The 15,954-nt window shown below is 39.6% G+C and overlaps 1 long non-coding RNA gene across 1 annotated transcript; it reads left to right on the plus strand.

Annotated features, from left to right (window-relative positions):
• The first annotated feature begins 9,322 nt into the window (after nucleotides 1-9,322).
• LOC102471293 (uncharacterized) lies at nucleotides 9,323-12,978 on the plus strand. The gene is made up of 3 exons (XR_335447.1): nucleotides 9,323-9,392; nucleotides 11,049-11,182; nucleotides 12,736-12,978. It is a non-coding gene; the product is annotated as an uncharacterized LOC102471293 (long non-coding RNA).
• The last annotated feature ends 2,976 nt before the right edge of the window (nucleotides 12,979-15,954 follow it).

The following is a 15,954-nucleotide window of genomic DNA, read 5'->3' on the forward strand; positions in this document are numbered from 1 at the left end:
TTAGCTTGCTATGGTAATCATTTCATGATGTATAGCTAAACGTCGCGTTGTATACCTTAAAAGTATATACAATTTTTATTTGTCATTTATATTTCGTTCAAGCTGGAGGAATGGGTCTGGTGGTGGTACAAAGGTGAAATCTGGCACTTTGTGAGGCCAATCCTCACAGCCAGGTTGCAGGCTCCCGGGGAGACTTCCCAGGGTATGTCGGACAAGTGCCGGCCGCGAACCTGGGCTGGCTGAAGCTGGAGGTGGATCACAGTGTCAGGACGCTCTTGGAGGCCTGTGTCTCTGATTCTCTCTGTCTCTGCCCTTCTCTCTCCCTCATGGAAACCTAAAAATAAAAGCTAGGTGAAAATAATTAAGTGGATTACAGTTTAGGGCAAAAAAGAAAAATGATACAGTTCAGAAAACGAATGGGAAGACTGTTTTCTTGCTGTTTCGTCTCACTCAAGGTTAAGGTAGGGACCACAGCAGTGCACGGCTGTGGGAAGCCAGTGAGTGAGACATACACACAGACGTAGGTTCTAGAATAACGGGAAGAGGGATGGCTTGAGTTCCTTGTATGCTCCTGTTTTTCCTTTGTTTTAATCAAGAGAAACTGATCCATGGGAATTCCTTTGATTTTTTTTCTTGTTTTTGGAGAGGTTTTTGCTACAGGGCATGTGCGCTCTCCAGAAAAAGAGAGAGAAAGACAGAGAGACAGAAAGCAAGAATTCACCCCCCGGGGGGACGGCCATGCTGTAGTGTGAGTTTAAGCCTCCGAGTCTGGGACTCGAACTGTGGTCAACTACATGGGAGTCCAGTGACATAGCCATTAAACCAACTGTTGGACCCAATCCATGGGAATTCTTTAGATAATTTCTTTATAGCATATTTTTTGCATGAGAGAGAGGATTTCCTTACAGGGCAGGGCCTTCATGGTGCAATCCACCCCATCAGGCAGCCTGGGTCACGGGCACAGTGTGGACCCAGCATGCACACAGAGGAACCAGGGCATGAACCCTGGACCTTTTAATGTAGGCTTCGGAAACACAGAGCATTACTTTACTATTGTGCCACTGCTGCTAACCCTTCAGGCAAAAGTACTTAGACATCTATTGTTAAGAGACTGTGGGACAACAAATTATTATACGACTCTTTTTAAGATTGCCACTCCCCAAAAATCTGTGGTTTCCAAAGACTTAAAGGAATGTAACCTAATTAATTAACTTGCATGAAAATCCAGAGTCGCTGTAAGAAATGTTTATAACATCCTGGGGCTTGGGGTTGAAAACTAGTTTAGAACTGGATGGTCCCCACTCAGGCCCAATATCAAAGAAGGACAACGAATCTCTTTAAATAAAATTCCAGCCAGTGGGGCAAAGCTGCCTTCTGTGGGATTATGACTGAACGCCTGTACATCAGAACCCCATCCGGGCCGAACAAGACGGCAGCGCCCAGGCTGGCCTTAGCTGGTTCCCAATGTCTGGGGCCCCTGGGGCTCGCCCCGCTGCACTTGGAGACCAGGGTCAGTGCAGAGAGCCCTTCCTCCCGGGACCGAGATGCACAGCCAGAAAGGAGGCCATTCCCTCGCCCGTGGCAGAGTGCACGTTGGTGGGAAACCTAGTGCTAAACCACGTAGACCACCCGCTTCTGGGTCAGGTTCTTTTTTCTTTTTTTCTTTTTAAGATTTTTAAATATATATTCAATCACATTATTTAGGTAACAAAGTGAACATTTCAATATGTGAACATTTCCCCTAGTCCAGTTGATCAAAATATCTTCAACCCACGGGGCACATGGGCTTGCCAGAAAGACAGACAGAGACAGAAAGTGAGAAATTACATCCAGGGAGATGGCCACACCACAATCCCTTCTCTTTTATTCTCCTCTTAGGATCTTGAGGATACACACAGATATGCCCAGTGTGTTTTAAGTTGCCAGGTCCAGGACTCAACTGTTGTCTACTATGTAGGAGTCCTGCTGGTCCCCACTGATGTTTTAATTGCTGGTCCCTGGGTCAGGTTTTGTAGACAGCAGAGCAGCTCCCTCGCTGCGATCTCTGAAAGTCAGCCCTCTGCAGGAGGGTTTGTAAATAGGGGGGAAAAAAGAAAGGTTAAAAACATGAATAGAAAAATAAAGAATAATTTAAAAAAAAGAAAATTTCCTAAAGAAAAGGGATAATATAAGCTGGTGTGCACAGTGGAGGAAAGGAACCAAAGATCGGAGGAGAATGACATATTTAGACAGAGAAAACCGAGTACAGAAGCCCCACTGCACCTTTGTCATGTCGCAGAATCCTGGAACCCAATGGAACGCGTTCTGTGTGATCTCAACGCTGGGGTAGGAATGGTTCTCAAATCATTCAAATAAACAGGAGCGTCTGTTCAGGAGACGCCTGTCGCGAGGTATCATTATTGCCGCGGAGTAACCGGGTGGCTCGGTGTGGCTAGGAAGGGAGAAATCAGCCAGGAAGAGCAGGAAGAAAATTTAAAAAAAAAACGTATCTGAAAAATATGGTCAAATGGTAAGAGCGTTGAATTGCCAGGACTCAGAATGAAAATAATTAGGAAATCTCAAGGAAGCTCAGCCTCATTGTTACTGATGTTCATTCTAGAATATTACAAATTTCTCATGTTACACTGTTTCATCTAACAGAATGAAACTTAGTACAGAGTGTAGAACCCTGGTATCGTTTTGGTTGCAAATAAAGGAAACTGATCTTGCTCAATAAAATAGAAAAGAAAATTTAAAAAAAAAAAACTTATCTGAAAAATATTGACAAATGGTAAGAGCGTTGAATTGCCAGGACTCAGAATGAAAATAATTAGGAAATCTCAAGGAAGCTCAGCCTCATTGTTACTGATGTTCATTCTAGAATATTACAAATTTCTCATGTTACACTGTTTCATCTAACAGAATGATTCACTTAAAAGAAACCCTATACATTAGCAATCACTTTTCAGTTTCTTCAAATTCCAGTCCCTGGAAACCAATAATCATCTTTCTGTCTTAGTAATAATAAAATTATGCATACCAAAACAGAACAAAAACTTATAATGATCAATGAATTTTTGGGGATACACATACAATAAATAGAGTTCTTAGTTTTTAGAATTTCAGAGGATTTTTATAATAAATTTACTGATATATAATTGACCCATCATAAAATATACTCATTTGAAAACATACAAAACAGTGATTTTTAACATAGTCACAGTTGTACAATTATGATCACTATCTAATTTTAGAATATTTCATCACTTAAAAGAAACCCTATACCATTAGCAATCACTTTTCAGTCTCTTCAAATTCCGGTCCCTGGAAACCAATAATCATCTTTCTGTCTCTATAGATTTACTGACACTAAACATTTTGTAAAGATGGAATAATACATGTGGCTTCTTTTATTTAGCATAATATTTCCAATATTCATCCATGCATCTGTACCTCACTGGTTTTATGAATGATGTTATAGAGAGAGCCAATATTTTGTTAATCCATTAATGATTTGATGGACATTTGAATTATCTCCATGTTTTGGCTTTAATGAACATAGATATTAATGATCAAGTTGCCTGTGTGAACAGATTACTCTTGGGTCTACACCAAAGAAAGGGATTGCTGGAGCATACAATTAATCCATTGCTGGCCTCATGTCAACTGGCTGAAAAAAATACTCTTCTTTTTTTGTTTTAAGAAGTTTTCTGTCTTAGGGCATGTGCACTTGCCAGAGAGAGAGAGACAGAGACAGTGAGAAGGAGAGTGAGAAAACATACCCCAGGGGAGATGGCCATGCCACAATCCTTTAATTATCTCCATGTTTTGGCTTTAATGAACATAGATATTAATGATCAAGTTGCCTGTGTGAACAGAGATTACTCCTGGGTATATACCAAAGAAAGGGATTGCTGGAGCATACGATTAGTCCATTGCTGGCCTCATGTCAACCGGCTGAAAAAAACGCTCTTCTTTTTTTGTTTTAAGAAGTTTTCTGTCTTAGGGCATGTGCACTTGCCAGAGAGAAAGAGACAGAGACAGTGAGAAGGAGAGTGAGAAAACATACGCCAGGGGAGATGGCCATGCCACAATCCTTTCTCCTTCATTCTCCTCCCAGGACCTTAGGCACACACGCACACGTGTCTGGTGCCATTTTTAAGCCATTGGGTCAGGGACTCAAACTCCGGTTGGCCATGTGGGAGCCCAGTGATACCATCTGCCGCCCCCCCATCCCAAACACACATTTCTGATGCATATTACTTGCTACAAATACTTGGGATAACATTTTGATAGATTGTTATAAAGTTAAATATGGAGCCACAGGTAAACCAGTAATTACATTCATGGATATTTATCTAGGAGAAACAAGATGTGTGATCACACAAAGACTTCTACACAAATATTCACAACTTCACCATTTATAATGGCCCCAAATGAATATGCGATTGACTGAATGTTTGTCTCCCGCCAATGTATATGGTGACGTTCTAATCCCCATAGTGAGGGCTTCACATGGGACATTTGGGAGGTGATTAGGTCATAAGGAGCCCTTTTGAAAGGTCATGAGGGCCATAGCCCTTACAAAAGAGAACCTAGAGAGACCCCCTTACCCCTTCTGCCACGTGAGGTTATCAAAAAGAAGACTGCCCAGCAGGCTCTCACCAGGTACCAAATCTGCCTGATCTTGTAGTTCCTGGCCTCCAGGACTGTGAGAAACAAATCTCTGTTGTTAAGCCTCTCTGTTCATGGCATTTTGGCTACATCATTTCAAGTGAACAAAGATAGAAAATAACCTAAATTTCCACTAATCATGAATAGGTAAGCAGCCCAGTTGCTGTGGAGCAGTAGTAACGAAGTGACCTGAAAGGCTGGAAACCGCATGCCAGTCATGGTTTAGATCTTCACATCGACCTGCCCGGTAGGTGGGCAGGTGCTCAGGAGCCTTAGGGCTGGAGAAAGGGGATCATAGTGCAACTAGACTCTACTAACATTGCTTCTCTCTCTATTTGAGTTATGTTCTCAAAGCTCGTAGAAGACCCGACCTAGTAATGTTGAAGAGAACTTGGAGAAATTTGGTATAATTTTCTGCATCAGTAAATGACACAAGGCAGGATTCTAACATATCTAATGCTAGTCCTCATCATAATAACTATTGAATGTTTGTGAATCTGAAATTTAACTTCAAAATAATAAAATGTCTGTATGTAGTTTGTGTATATCTAAGCATGAGCAATTAACAAAACTTGAGAAAAAGAGAAAGCAGATATAAAGTAAGATAATTCAGAATAATGTAACATTTTATTAAACATTTTTTTGGTGGCACCAAGAGAACAAGTTTTTTTATGATCTACAGTATTGGACAAACAACAATCTCAACGCCTTTCAATTTTATTTTGATTTTAGAAATTCTTGCTATAGGGCACATGTGCTCACTGGAGAGACAGAAAGAGATAGACAAAAAGCAAGAAATTATCCCCCTGACGGGATGACCACGCCAATGGCCATGCCACAACCCCTGATCCACCATTCTCCTCTCAGGATCTTGGGCACGCTCGCACACAGCCCAGCGTGAGTTTCAAACAGCAGGGCCAGGACTCAAATTGCAGTCAACTTCGTGGGAGTCCAGCAATGTAACCATATACCATCTATTGGTTCTTCTCTTTTATTTTTTAAAGCCATCCTTGTTAATGTAATAGCGAGAGTTTCCGTCAGGTAATAAAACCAGGGTTTGATTTCCCAGTGGGGAGGTTACAGATAGGTGTACATGCCGATGATCCTGGCTGGCTGTGGCCCGGTGCGGATTCCAACCAAAGCACCTCTTTGGAGGTGAGTCTCTCTGTAGCTCTCTCATGCAAGAGATAAATACATAAGAAATGCATAAATAAGCAGGTGGACTGCAGTGACACAGTGGTGGTACAGCATTCTACGGGACCAAGGCCATTCAGGGAAGTCTTTGGTTTTGTTCCAGGTCCTATTGTGCACCCTGGGGCAGGTGGTTTGTGATCCTGGCTGACTGAGGCTAAGGTCCTCTGATAGGCACCTCTCTCTTTTTCTCTCTCCATCTCTAATGGAAGATAAGTAGATAAATAAATATTATGAACAAAACAATCCCCAAAAGTTTAACCTGAACATGCAATCGAGTTTTATCTTAAGGAAGTGAGAGTTTAGCATTATTTTTCAGTTTCAAAATCTAAGACCATGGTCTCAACCAAAATGGGTTTTTTTTCAGGGACTGTTAATTGACATTTGTACTTAATATTGTGTATATGTATACACACGGGCGTGCATACACACACGAACACACAATAGAGTTTGTCACTATGGGTCACAGGTTGGATATGTGGGATTGAAGTATGGGCTATTAATGTGGGAGAATAATGTGGATATTTAATGACTTTGTTTTTAAATTAATGAACACTTAGTCTTTCTCTGGTCATAACAGTATAAAAGTTTGATTCTTAGTTGTTTGATAAACTGAACAACTTGCTATTAAATTACAAACTGGGGAAATAACCCAGTGTTTGAGATTAAAACTGTCAAGATGGATTGGTTTGAGTCATCACTCTTTTGCAATGCGCTTTAAGAAATACTTTCAAGATTCTGGTTTGGGAGTTTAAATAGGTTTGGCTTGGATATGTAAATAGTTGATTGCTCAATTTGGTCAGATTTGTCCTGCCTGGCTGTTCCTGAATTCTTAGGATATGTCCTAGTAAATTACACTTTGTGAATTGATTGTTATATGTGTAATTGTTGCATTTCGATTATGTAATATATATATATATATTTTTAAGAGAGATCTTGACTATAGGCAATGTATGATTACCGGAAAGATTGAAAAAGACCGACAGAAAGCAAGAATTCACCCTCTGGATGGATAGCCATGCTGCAATCCTTTCTCTTCCATCTCCTCTTGGGATCTTGGACACAGATGCACACACAAATCTGGCATAAGTTTAAGCTGCCAGACCAGGGAGTCAAACCATGGTTGCATATGTAGAAAGAAGTCCAATGATATAACCATTACACCATATTCTGGTCCCTTTAATTTGATAATTTTTAAAAAACCTATCTGTTTAAGGTATCTGCTTGCAGGTCAGAAAATGACAAAATGGAATTGTGTGATGCTTTGAAATGTAAAAAAGAAAAAAAAAGCTGTAAATAAAATCAATTAAATCAAAACAGAACAACCCAAAACAAAAACATTTTATAACGTCAGCAAACATTTTTTTTCTGGAAAAACAGACTATATCAATTTTTTATAACCTTTCTTTTGATTGCTTTATTCCAATTAAACTGTCACTCCTACATGTGCACATTCTTAATTTGCCATATTTACATACAGAGACAGTAAGCTGGCCTGGCTGTAGTGCCACAGGCTGTAGGGTGAGGCTCTGCAGTACTGGAGTCACCAGGAAGCCCATGGTTCTGACCCAGGTCACATTAAAACATGCCAGGCTCACGTGCATGCACTCCACCATGATCCTAGCCGGCCAGAAGACAGTGGAGGGGTGGTCAAAGCATGACAAGTCCGTCTTAGGTTCCTGCTTCTCTCTTATGAAAACAAACACTTTTTAAATAGACCTAAAAGAGAAACATTATGCTCATAGGATAATGACAAAAGCATTTTAGCGCGCCCTATTCTTAGTCATTATGGAACCTGGACTTTTACTTGAGCAGCATTAATTTCAGACCCTGGGTATCTAATTCTTATCCGGTACTGTTGTTTTCTCCTGTACTTTATTTTCCAACTTTCCTCAAATATAATCAGGTAAAAATAATTACTCCTAATTTAAAAAATAATTTTTTTATGGAAGAAATATTATCTACTACAATATCCTTGCCTACACAATAAAAAGTAAAGATTAATGGCTTCTATGCCATTTAGTTCATTAACAAATGAACAGTAAACACTGGGTACCAGAACGCATTGCAGTTAAGGCACTGGATCCCCCGCCTTGTCAGTTTGAGTGCCAGACCTGGTGACTTGAAACTCAGTAGGGTGTGAGTGCCCAAAATCCTGGAGGAGAATGGAGGTGCTTCGGTGTGGCCATCCCTCCTGGGGAGTGACTTCTCACTTTTCCTCTCTCTTTCTTCAGCAAGTGGTTGCAGGCTACAGCAAAAGTCTAAATAAATATATAAATACAAAGTAAACATTGCTTTAGGAAGATAATGTTCTGTTTTCTTTTTGTTGATATTAACATTCAAAGCCACATTTTTCAGACCCATAACTCAATTGAGATATTTCTTGTATCTTCAGAGACAATTTTTCAATTTTACTATATTCCAAGTTTAAGGTAAGGGTCTTTAAATTTAATACAATTTTAAATAATTTTCAATTATTTATTTATATTATAAATTGCAAAATATAAAGAAAAAAATTAAGTTACTAGTTAAATTAAAATTCTTTGTGTTCCCATTATATTTCTTACTTTTTAATATAACTGGAAATATGTTTTGCATCCAGATAGTAAAAAGAAACTATTTTGGAGTTTAGAAAATTGGACATTGGGAACCAGCAGTTAGCATAATGGCTATGTCGCTGGATTCCCACGTAGTTGACCGTGGTTTGCGTCCCGGACCCGGTGACTTAAAACTCAAGCCAGCGCATGCGTGCATGCCCAAGATCCCGAGAGGAGAGTGGAGGAGAAGGGATTGTGGCGTGGCCATTCCCCCTGGGGGGTGATTTCTCGCTTTCTATCTCTCTGTCTCTCTCTGTCTGTCTGGGGAGCGCACGTGCCCTATAGTGAAAACCTCTCCAAAAAAAAGAAAATTGGACATTTATTACACACATTACCATCAACTTTTGTGTGACCTTGTACAATTTATGTATTTGTTTGTTTGTTTTTGCCTTAGGATGCATGTGCTCACCAGGGAGAGAGAGAGAGACATTCAGTTAAAGGGAACGTGAAAAACTACCCTCCGGGAGGGATGCCACAAGCCTTTGTCCATTCTCCTCCTGGGATTTTGAGCACACATGCACATGCACCTGGTGTGATTTTCCAAGCCAGATCTGAGACTTGAACTGTGATTAGCCATGTGGGAGTCCAGCACCTTAACTACCACACCACCTGCTGTCTTCTCAAACACATCCTCTAAGTTGTAGTTTCTTCCATTGTCTGATGAAGCTAATCTATGAATAGATATGTACATTGTATATATTTCAATAAGTAATAATATATTTAATTATATATCATAGCAATTAACATAATTTTTAAATAATTATTTTTATTTAATTTTATTCATTGTCATTATGTTATTTTTTTGAAGTTGACCAGAGAAGGAGAAGGAAAGTGAGAAAGCAAACCACCGGGTCTGGGACTCAAATGGCAATCAGCCATGTAGGAGTCCAGCCACCTTAACCACCATGCCAGCCGCCAGCCCTGCTATTAGCATATTTTCAAGTATACCATGTAAGTTCCCTGTGTGTATTATTTTATTTAATCATTGCATGCAGTTGAGGAAATCAACATACTAGGGAATTAACCACCTATCAAGACTATAAGTTACCTGCCTAAAGAAAGATAAATGCTAACTCAACTAAAACTGTCATCTTAGAAAGGAAACTGGTATTCTATAAGTTTGGTGGAATTGAATTAAGTATAATTTTTCTGTTTTTTTCTTTTGCTTTGTTTTATTGTTTGTTTTTAAGAGAGATATTTTGACTGTAAGGTGTGTGTGTTCACCGGAGAGATAGAGGGAGAGCAAGTAAGAAATCACCACGCAATGGGGATGGCCACGCCACAGTTCCTTCTCTCTTCTCCTCTCAGGATTTTGGACACACATGCACACATGTCTGGTATGACGTTTCAAGCCTCCAGGTCTGGGACTCGGCCCCCTGTCTGCTATATGGAAGCCCAGTGCCTTCACTACTATGCCACCTGCTGACCCCTTAAGTTCAGTTCTTAAAATGATTTTGTAGAGGGACCAGCAGTTAGCATAATGGCTATGTCGCCGGACTCCCACGTAGTCGAACATGGTTCACATCCCGGACCCGGTGGCTTAAAACTCACGCCGGGCACATGTGCGTGCGTGCCCAAGATCCTGAGAGGAGAACGGAGGAGAAGGGATTACAGCGTGACCATCCCCCCTGGGGGGTGATTTCTCGCTTTCTGTCTCTCTGTCTCTCTCTCTCTGTCTGGTGAGCACACGTGCCCCATAGCAAAAACCTCTCAGAAAAAACAAAAAGGTTTTGTAGAGTCAACTGCAACTATTGGCCTACTGCAAAATTTGGACTCCATCACTATAATATTTGCTTAGGCCAAGGGATAGCGCTGGTGCATCCAGGAACTTCTAAGTGACCAGGCCTGCCTGTAGCTCACCCTACCATAAAGACAAAGCTGCAGTTGAAAAGTGTGTTCCCAGTGGTCATGTTTGGGAGAGCCTGCTTAGTCAGCAACCAGGGTGGGTACACTGACACTCAGGAGAAAGAACTGGTGCTTCTCTGACCACATACTTTAAGCTGCCAACAATCCAGAAGAGCTCATAGGGAGGAAGTATCCTTGGTTTTTACTGACACTTTTGCAAAGTGTAACCAAAGAGAGAGCAGAACCTTTTGAGGGGAGATAGTCTATTTTCTTATAAAGTTGTGTGTCCAAAGAACAGAAGCGTAATCTTCCTTATCACAATTGAAGGACTTTACCCATCCTACCGAAGTCTTAACAATAAAAACAGAAAGAATAGCAGAAGAGGTCATAGATCAACCACCAAAGGAAAATAGAAAGAATCTCAAAAGTGTATTCCCTTTCTTTTTTCCTTTAAATTATTGTTTTATTTAAATTTATTTGTTTTAATTTGACCAGAGAGTGACAGAGAGAGAGAGAGAGAGAAAGTGAGAAAGCAAGCTGCCAGGTACAGGACTCGACCCACCGTCTGCCATGTGGAAGTCCAGCGCCCTTAACCACCACGCCACCTGCCGACCCCAATTCCCCTTCTTAATGTGTTTAGAAAAATGAAAGTGTCATTGGTGTAGGTGGTCTCTAGGGGCTTCCTAGTTGACTACCTTTGAAATCATGAAGTCATTTGAAGATTCAGATAAAATGTTCAAAATGTATTCAATCTTATTTCAGAGTGCTCGTAAATCAGTACCAGGCTCCCTTATACAGGAAATGATGGAAATCAACATCCTGGAGATTTCTGCACTTTTGCTGTGTTTCCATGACAGTGTCAGTAATCTGCCTCACGGTCCGCATGGGCAGAAAAGGTACAGTTTACTGAAGGTTTGATATATAATACTTACAAGTCACATGTAGGGACCAGGGATCTGGACTGAAAAATAAAGATCAATTTGTCCAAGACTGATTCCTTGCAATGTAAAGGGCCTGGCCCTCTGCAATGCTAGTGAAACTTTCTGGGATCCGATACTTAGGATGATGCGTCTTGGTCGTCTTCAAGGCCTCAACATCAGGGGCTCTATACAGCAGGAGAAAGGCTGGTGCTTCTTTCACCATAAACATTATGGTGGAAAATACTTCAACTAGCTTGTCATAGTCTATGGACAAGACTTCATTACCAGGACTCAGAGCATATAGGGGAGGAGTTTGGAATAACCTAAACAGTAAATATTGAGAGGGCAGATAATCCTGACATTGTCATTTATAATTGTATTTAAACACAGATTTCTTAATCACAGCTTAAAGTCTCTGCGTTGGATATCTGGCCCTGTTTGATCTCTTTGTACTCCCTTAGAATGACCAGATAACTGTGGTCTTTCATACCTACAACTGATTTTGTCACTGTAGGCTTTCTGGAACGAACATCAGTTCCACTATGTGTAATATAGGATCTATTTCTGCTTAAAGTTTTCAATTCAAAGTCACCTTGGACCAAGCACAGTGGCACAGGGGTTGTGCATGGCTCTGTGATGCTGCAGGCATAAGGAAGATTGGAGTTCAGTTCCTGGGATGACCTGTATGTGTGTGTGTGCCCTGATCCTGACTGGCTGAAAACACTGGGGGGTGGAACAGTGTGGGAGACCCTGCTGATGGTACCTGACTCTCTCCTCTTCTTCTTCTCTTCTTTTTCTTCTTCTTTTTCTTTTGACTTTTTTCCATAGGGCATGTACATTCACCAGAGAAACACAGTGAGAGGGAGAGTCAGAAAACACCTTCTAGGGTGGATGGCCACACCGCAGTCCCTTCTCCTCCATTCTCCTCTTGTGATTTTGGGCATGCATACACAAGTGACTGGTATGCTTTTCAAGCTACCAGATCCTGGACTCGAACCACAGTTGGCCATGTGGGAGTCCAGCGCCTTAACCACTATGCCACCTGTTGATCCCCCATCTCTCTTTTATGAAAGAAAGAAATGCAGAGAGAAGAAAGAAGGGTAGAGAGGGAAGGAAAGAAAAACACCTTGAGGGTAATTGGTAGACTGTGAGTTACCAACCCAATCTCCATTTTCCCTTTTTGCTTGTCAATAGAGCTCTTTCTTTGTTAGGAAAGCAATGTGGTCAGCTCATTTTACTGTTGTGCTATTCATCCCACAGACAGGTCGGACCAATGCAGTGAGAAAGAGGTTCAAAAAGACTCCCAGAAGGCATCTAGGATGGCACCGTTTTTGCCCTTCTTGCTCCCTTCTCGCTGCCTGGATGTAGCAGAGCTCCGGCAGATATCCTGAGAGTACAGCAGTGGGTCACAGCCTGGTCGGGGACGGAACTCTAGGACACGGATCCCCGATGGGAACACATCACTTTGGATTTTTTTTTTTGTCACTTAAAAAAAAAGTAACATATTCCAATAACATTTTATTTTTCAGTTCATGGTGGTTTTGACACTCTGGCATATCCAGATGTACTTGATTGTAATACGCGGTATAATGAAGGCAAGATGCAAATCCAGAGAACACATTCCTTGTAGTACCGAAGGTGGTTCATCTACAAAGTTAGCCCGACACTAAAATGAAGCGGGACTTACAAAAATTTTAAAATGTCATGTAAATGTGCAGCATTTGTCTTTTCCTATATGAGCTCTGATAGTAAAATAATAAAACACTAATACCCAACCCTATAAAGCTTCCATCTTGCTTTTAAATCACACTGTTTATTATAGAGGAGTAACAGACATTCTATGGAAATGGTAGTGAAGTACCCTGAAAAAATAAACCAGGGTCTTAACTTCAACAATATTACAAAGAGATTATTAAATGTTTTTTCTCATAACTTCAGTTTAATCACCCATGCAGATTTTTCTGTTTTATTCTTTTCTTTTTTACTTTTTTTTCCTTACATTCAGTCACTATATATCTTCACAACATTGAAAATGAATTTTCCCAGCATGAAGACACTGTATATGAATACAGTCAAAGAAATTACCATACACATTTTCATCAACAGGTAATTTTCCATCTTTTTGGTCACCTTGTTTTTTTACCCTTGATTTCTTCCTTTCTCAATGACCTGATTATATATATAGAAAACTCATTGCAGATTTTATAAATGCCTTTATAAATGCAGTGATGGAACAAAAAAAGCTTTAGCAAATATAATTTTAGATGCTACTAAGCATTTATCTATTACCCTCTAATTTTGCTTATTATCTTTATTAAATATTAGAAAACTTTGAGAGGTTTTTGCTATAGGGCACGTGCACTCGCCGGACAGACAGACAGAGAGACGGAAAGTGAGAAATCACCCCGCAGGGGGGATGGCCATGCTGCAATCCCTTCTCTTCCATTCTCCTCTCAGGATCTTGCGCACACACGCACACACGCCCGGCGTGAGTTTTAAGTCCCTGGGTCCGGGACACGAACCGCAATCGACTACGTGGGAGTCCAGCGACATAGCCATTACGCTAACTGTTGGTCCCTAGAAAACTTTCTTGACTGAAATAAAAATCACAAAGAATATTTGGTAGATATCAATGACATAGTTTATATTCTTTATTTTCTTGATATGTCTTCATTTTTTACACTGTTTGATATTTTTCCACTCTTCTTTAATATTTATGTAACTTTTTCAAGATAGCATATCTTGAAACCTGTAAACGACTTTATGGTTAGGTATATAATATTTAATTGTTTGTCTCTCTGTTTACCTTTATTTTTATTTATTTATTTATTTATTTATTTATTTATGGGGCTGACAGGTGGCATGGTGGTTAAGGGCACTGAACTCCCACTCGACCACGGTTTGAGTCCCAGACCCGACAGCTTGCTTTCTCACTTTCTCTTTCTTTCTCTCTCTGTCCCTCTCTAGTCAAATTAAAATAAATAATAAATAAAAAGCTAAATAAAATAATTATTTAAAAGTTTATTTATATGCTTTATCACTGTATATCATTACAGCTTGCTAATGCTGTAATGATAGTTCATATTCGTAACGTACCTTTGAGTGCATTGTGATGTCGGGGGGAAGAGAAGCACGGGCACCTCCATTTACTGCACCTCCTGTATTGCACCACACTTTTCACCAATTGAAGGTTTGTGGCAACCCTGGGTCACGCAAATTTATTTGCACCATTTTTCCAAAAATGTGTGCTCATTTTGTGTCTCGTATCACATTTTGGTAAGTATTACAATATTTGAAGCTATTTCATGCTTATTATATCTGTTATGATTATTTGTGCTCAATGACCTCTGATGGGACTTTCATTATTTCGGAGTGCTGTAGACTGAGGCCATATTAGAAGGCCATCTTACTACTAACCATTTTATGTCTTCTGACTGTTATATTAAGCAACCATTTCCCTCTCTCTCCCTCTCTCAGACCTCCCTATTCCCTGAGTTACAACGTTTACATTAGACCCGACCATGGCCTTTCGGTATTCAATTCAAAGGAGGAGTGACACATCTCTTAGTTTATATCAAAAGCTTAAAATAATTAACCTTATGTAAGAAGGTATGTCGAAAGCTGAGAGAAGTAGAAAGCTAGACATTTTATACTGGTTAGCCAAGTTGTGGATGCAAAGGAAAAGTTCTTGAAACAAATGGGAAAATAAATAATAAAGGAAACATTCTCATCTTTGTTATTTGGTTTGGAATTAATAATAATTATTTGTACCATCACCTATCCCCTTCTCCCATAGTGTATTGTTCATACCCAGTAACTTTACATTGTCTATTATCATAGCTGTTTATGCAGTTGTTCCTGTTATTAATCTTCAGTGGAAGAAAACATACTTATTATTGAATGATTGCTGACTAGTAAAGGGCCTGAAGTGGTTTATTAATAAGTCTATTTCATATTTCATAAAATATTGATAAGAAGTTGATACTTCATTTTGCTTAAAATTTTATAGCAAAAACCAATAACTTATTGGGTATCATGTTTTCTGGTACCTTTTTTTTAAGATGGTATAAAAAATTATTAAAAAGCAATAACATTGTTATTGGTGAAAAACTTATAAACACTTGATATCAAATAAACATTCAATATTTATAATAATACGTACGGAATAATTTATATTAACCTATGATTAAGAGTTTTCTCATTCTTAAAATTATGTTATAGACAAGATAGTTTGTCACAGAATATATTCTAGATATATTTTAAAAGTCAAATAGCATAGAAATAAAAGCAATCTTTCTAAGTCATATGGACTGTACTTTGAGGGTAAAAACACTGTAATCAGATTCTTTTGCCCATACATTAAAAGCATATCCTCTGAGGGTAATGAAAATTCTCTTTACTATTCTTTAATCAACAACAGAATTACCTGTATTAGATTAAACCTTTTTATTTTAAGATAATTGAAACTTTACTTGCAGTTACAAGGCATGATGCATAGAGAGCCTATGTGCCTCTTAATATCTTGCAGAATTACAGTACAGAGAGGACTTGACATAGAGGCCACTGGACACTCCCGTCAGGAGGGCCCCTCCCATTGCTCTTCTAGAACCACACCCCACTCCCTCGTTATTCTCTGGCGACTATTAATCGGCTCTCCACGTCTATAATTTTGTCATTTTAAGAAAGCTATAAATAGAATTATCTAACATGTAATCTTTTGAGATTAACTTTTTCACTCAGCGTGAGTC

The sequence above is a fragment of the Tupaia chinensis genome, unplaced genomic scaffold (assembly GCF_000334495.1).
Source record: "Tupaia chinensis unplaced genomic scaffold, TupChi_1.0 Scaffold000420_1, whole genome shotgun sequence".
Lineage (NCBI taxonomy): Eukaryota > Metazoa > Chordata > Mammalia > Scandentia > Tupaiidae > Tupaia > Tupaia belangeri.